This window comes from Arachis ipaensis, chromosome B08 (assembly GCF_000816755.2).
Source record: "Arachis ipaensis cultivar K30076 chromosome B08, Araip1.1, whole genome shotgun sequence".
NCBI lineage: Eukaryota > Viridiplantae > Streptophyta > Magnoliopsida > Fabales > Fabaceae > Arachis > Arachis ipaensis.
In genome coordinates this window covers 85,842,783-85,848,474 of record NC_029792.2, presented here as the reverse complement: position 1 = coordinate 85,848,474, position 5,692 = coordinate 85,842,783, and positions in this window count along the sequence as shown.

Genomic DNA, 5,692 nt, shown 5'->3' with positions numbered 1-5,692 from the left:
GTGCCTCCTCAGTATACCAAGTAGCTGCTCTTCCTGTTGAGAAGTGAGTTCCTTTGCAATGATAACCGGGAACTTCTGCCCGTCTTCAAGGTAAGCATATTTGAGGTGTGGAGGAAGGGGTTTTAATTCTAACTTCTGATCATGTTCAGTCTCTGGGTTGTCTGGAGCTGGTAACAGTGGTAAGGCACTGTCATTTTCCTTTGAGAATGTACCCACACTTGGACCTTGTCCTGTGTGCTTCTCTTCAAATTCCTCCTGGTGAACTTCAGCCATGGTTTCATCTATAATGTCACACTTGAGGATGGAGTGATCCTCTGGAGGATGCTTCATAACTCCATTCAGATTGAAGATCACTACTCGGCCATCTATTTCAAAAGAGTATGTTCCTGAAAAAGCATCTAATTTAAGCTTTGAGGTCATCAAGAATGGCCTTCCGAGTAGGATTGATGATGGCTTATCTGAGTCATTTTGGAGCATTTCCAGGATATAAAAATCAGTGGGAAACGTGAGTCCCTTAATGCCCACTAAGACATCTTCAGCAACTCCAACCACTGTAATAATGCTTTTATCTGCTAACACAAAACGAGCTGCCGACCTTTTTAAGGGAGGGAGCCTCAAAATATCATATATAGACAAAGGCATTATACTCACACATGCTCCTAAATCACACATGCATTCAGAAATTATCACACCACCAATAGTACAATTAACTATACAAGGACCTAGGTCACTACACTTTTCAAGTAAACCTCCCATTAAAGCAGATAAGGAACTTCCTAAAGGAATAGTTTCTAATTCATTAATTTTGTCTTTATGTATACATAAATCTTTTAGAAACTTTGCATACTTAGGTACCTGTTGAATAACATCAAATAGAGGAACAGTTACCTCAACCTTTTTGAATATCTCTACCATTTTTAGATCAGGTTCCAGCTGCTTCCTGGGCTTCCTTGCAAGTTGTGGAAATGGGATGGGAGTGGCGTTTTCTTCAGTGTCTGCGCCTTTTAGTGCTTCCTCCTGTGGTTGCACTTCTTCTTCTTCAGCCACATCCTGTATGTCCTCTTCTTCTTCAACATCTTCTACTTCCACTACCTCTTCAGGTGAGGCGTGTTTTGGTGGGTTTGGCTCCTCTTGATTCCTATCCTGCAGTGTGGTTCCGGACCTCAGGGTGATGGCATTGATACCACCCTTGGGATTGGGTAATGGTTGAGAGAGAATCCCACTGGAGCTCAAAGGTTGGTTATTGGAGTTGGGCTTGGCTTTACTTGCAGAGAGAAAGTGCTAAGTGGGCAGAGACTTCAGCTCAGGGCGTAAGGGGTGTTAATCATTTAGTGAAAGTATAAGTTCGGGAACGTTAGTGACACTTAACATTGTCACTAATGTTCCAATGCACCCCTTTGCCTCACGTTAAAACCCACGTTAACTAGTTTAACGTGGCTTTTAACGTTGCCTTGTTAATCCTTCGAGAATGTTAGTGACACTTAACATTGTCACTAACGTTCCAGTGTGCCCCTTCTTGTTTCACGTTAAAGCTTACGTTAACTAGGTTAACGTGGCTTCTAACGTGGCCCTTGCCAACTTTCGAGAACATTAGTGACATTCAACATTGTCACTAACGTTCCAATGTGCCCCTGGGTCTCACGTTAGAGTCCACGTTAACTAGGTTAATGTGGCTTCAAACGTGGCCATATTTAGCCATCCCAACGTTAGTGACAATGTTGAGTGTCACTAACGTTGGCTCATCCTTCATTCCTCATCGTTAGCTTCCACGTTAACCAAGTTAACGTGGAAGTTAACGTGACTCTTGGGGGTTGTGTGGTTGCTTCAACGTTAGTGACAATGTTGAGTGTCACTAACGTTGTTGACAACTCTTCATCCTTTACGTTAGTTCCCATGTTAACCAAGTTAACGTGGGAGTTAACGTGGTACTTTGCACCATAGGCCAACGTTAGTGACAATGTTGAGTGTCACTAACATTGGCTTCTCTCCCCCCCTTAACGTTAGAGGCCACGTTAACCTAACTAGGTTAACGTGGCTTCTAACGTGGCCACTTATGAGTAATTGCCAACGTTAGTGACAATGTTAAGTGTCACTAACGTTGGCTCAACTTCTCTTCTCCACGTTAGAGTTCACGTTAACTTAGTTAACGTGACTCTCTAACGTGGGCATTGATGGCTTTTTTGAGAGTGTTATTGGCAATCACTTTTCTCACTAACCTTGCAANCCTAAAAACAGTAAAGAAAAGGTCAGTGAAACTGGCCAAGATGCCCTGGCATCACAACACCAAACTTAAAGCTTGCTTGTCCCTAAGCAAGTACTGTAACAATAGAATGATGAATGGAATATCCAGAGGAATGTGTCATTCTTGTGGAAGTCATGTTACTGATTTTATGGTGGTTTCATGCATAGCAACTTAGGTTCATTCCATTACTGGCTTTCAGACCTTTATCATGTCCCTAAACACTTACTTTGTTTATATCCCATGAGACTTTTATTCATTGATCCTTTTATTGTTATTTCAAGGGTTGTTTGTGTTATTTAGGCTAAGTGCTCTGTAAGGGGGCAACTCTTTAAGATAAGCTTTCAGCCAACACTCCCGAACCAGTTGGTTCAAGGTGCTAGGTGTTGAGACACCCCTAAGGACTTACTCCCTCAAGCCTATCCCCCATACATACACACTACAGGCATTTAGTTTATTTATTTTCTTTTCCTGAGACCTTGGTGTCCAGCACCTCTTTGGGTTACTAAGTGTTCTGTAGTGAAGGTTACTCTTGATAGTGGATTTTCAGCTGATAATCCCGGGTTATTTAACCCAAGTTACCAAGTGATAAAGCACCCCTGAGAGCTTATTCATCCAAGTAGATCCCTCACAGAGGAGCACCACAGACACTTGCCTCAAGATTAAAACCATTGATGCCTAGCCTTATTGCTTACTCTTTTTCTTTTGTTTTTCACTTCCATTGTTCTTTCCCTTTTCTCTTCTTAGGATCTTGTTATTAACTTAGTCTCATGAGTGTATCCAAAGCAAAGTATTCAGGATAGATAGTTGTCCTCCTAGCCTTGTGGTTGAACCAACTTAGCTAACTTATGACTACCCCAAAGATTCATGAATGCACTTCCACAATATGAACTCTACCCTGGTCTTTTAAAAACATAAACATTCTCTTCTTCAATTTGATTTAAAATGGACAAGCTTACAAGTAAGTAAGGGAATGATGTAGTGATATTTAAACCAGAAATCATGGACCTATTCAGAAGAAAAACTTAAAAGACAGAATTTTAAAAAGTTTAAACATAACATGGAAGCAGGTTCTATTTCATACAAGATCTTCCTTATTTAAAGCATAGAAAACGATGGACTAAAAAGAACTCCACCACCTTTCATTCATGTGGATGTCCATGCTCCTCTCCTTGTTTGTCCTCATTGTATCTCTCTTGAGTGCTTGTACTTCCACTTCCCTTGCCTTTTCCAAGCAGCTTCCTCCAGAAACCACTATCTTCCATCTTCTTCTTGAGTGTCTCCTTTTGCTGTTTCACTTTCCTCTCTTCTTGTTATACAAATTCTTTTTGGACCTCATCATATGTAGGGATGGCATAGTGTAGCTGATGCATATTACTGGTCATGTAGTTCAACTCGGCTTGAGTGTTTACATAGAACTCCTCCCTATGTAGTTGCCTTCCTTCATTGAGTACACTGAACTCATTGAAAGTTTTCATTTGGGCTATCTGCCGCTGGTTGAGTTCTTGCAAGTGCTTCTCTTGAATCTCTTGCCTCTCATTCACTTGGTTGATGGCTTGAGTGAGCTGGGAGTATTGTTCCTGCTGCTGCTCCATTTGTTGTTTTTGCCATGCTTCCTGTTGGCTCAGCCGGTTCAGTATTTGCTCTTGTCCTTCCATATGTCTCTGTCCCAAATCTTCGATGGCTCTTAGAAGGTGAGTCATATTTAAGTTGGCTGGGTCATGATGCTCTTCCTGTTGATATTCTTCCTGATGATATTCCACTTAATGAGCTTCTTCCTGGGCCCTTTGTCTTCCTATATGTGGCCTTCTTAGTTGCTAAGCCGGTGTGGTATAGACCATTCGCTCGAGTGTGACTGGCCTCCCTGGGTTCACCCAGTCCGGGCTGCTGTCCTCAAATATTACCTTGGCCTTGTTGCACAAGCGGAGAATGGTGCTGGGGTACCAAAGTCTGGCACCTGAGTCAGCTTTCTCAGCTGACTCTTGAATCCCTTCGGCAATGAGCTCATGCACTTTGATTTCCCCACCTTGTACTAAGCATTGTACCATAGTGGCTCAATTGATGTTAACCTCCGAATTATTAGCAGCTGGTAGGATGGACCTCCTTACAAGCTCAAACCACCCTTTGGCTTCAGGGTGAAGGTCTCCCCTTTTTATGAATTTTGGTCTCCCATCTGAGTACCTCTCCTAGTCAGTGGCTATGACACAGATACCTGATGCTATCTCTGAGAGCTCATCCTTATCGGGGCTTCTACTTATCCTTGCCTGATAAATCTCCTCATCAAAATGAGGTGATTTCAAGTGAAGAGCTCTTGTTATGGCACTTGGGCTGAAGTCCACCTCCCTTCCTCTCACATAGCTTTTGAAGGTTGGGGCTTTGGTCTTATCCTCTCTAACTGCATTTGCATAGAATTCTTTGATGAGGTTTCCATTGATCTTCCCCTCTGGACTGGTGAGCAATTGCCACCCCCTCTGTTCGATTTTTCTCCAAATCTGTGGTGATTCATTGGCATTGATTTGGAAGATTAATTCTGGCAATATTCTTCTGGCACTTATCCGCTCAAATTCATGCTCATGAAAGGCAGTCTTGAATCTCTTGTCATCAAAAGGAGCACTCTCCATAGGCCCCTTCCTTTTTTGCCTCTTTGAGCTTGATGATGCCATGACTTGAGTTGTTGTTTGAGGGGGTTTGAGGCTTCGGATAGATGAAGAGTGGGTTGGTTAAAGCAATTTCTGATGAAGGGTTTAGTGTGCCAATAGAAGTGTGGAAAGTGGGGATTTGAATGTGAGGAGTGAGCATGCACTAAGGTTCACTTATATAAGAAAATCATGAGTGAATGAAGGGTGTGGATTGCATGAATGTTTACTAGATGGACGGATGGGGTTGTGTATGAAGGAAAGACAAGGATCATCACTTTAATGAGAGTGATTGGTTCGGTCTTCAAGGGTCTTCTTTCTCTAATGTTGCATGGCAGCGTTTCCCCATGCGTTCCCTCTTGAGACATGTGTGTAGTGCTCTTCATTAAGTGGAGAAATCTCCCCCATTTAATTGTCCAATCAATCCCTTTTCATGCTTCTTTTCCTTTCCTATAAAGATTTGAAATAAGGAAATTAATATCATAAAAAAAATTTAAACTCTACGGCTAGAATAAAATGAAAGAAAGGATTTGATTGTTTATTTATGAATTCCAACTAACTAACTAACTATTGGTGGTTCCTTATATGCATTTTGGTGGCACCCTTTGGTACCTTCTTCTTTGTTTCTTTTGAGGTTGCTTTCCCCTTGGTGACCTCTTTTCTCCAAGGAGTTATGATGTTGTCTTCACCTGCCTCTAGAGGTTTGGGTTCCTCCATCTTTTCCTTGAGCTGTGGCAATTGCTGTTTTCCTTGTTTATCTATTAAGGGGATCTCAGAATGAACTGGCTGTGCTTCAGTGCTTGTTTCCTCCTTTAGT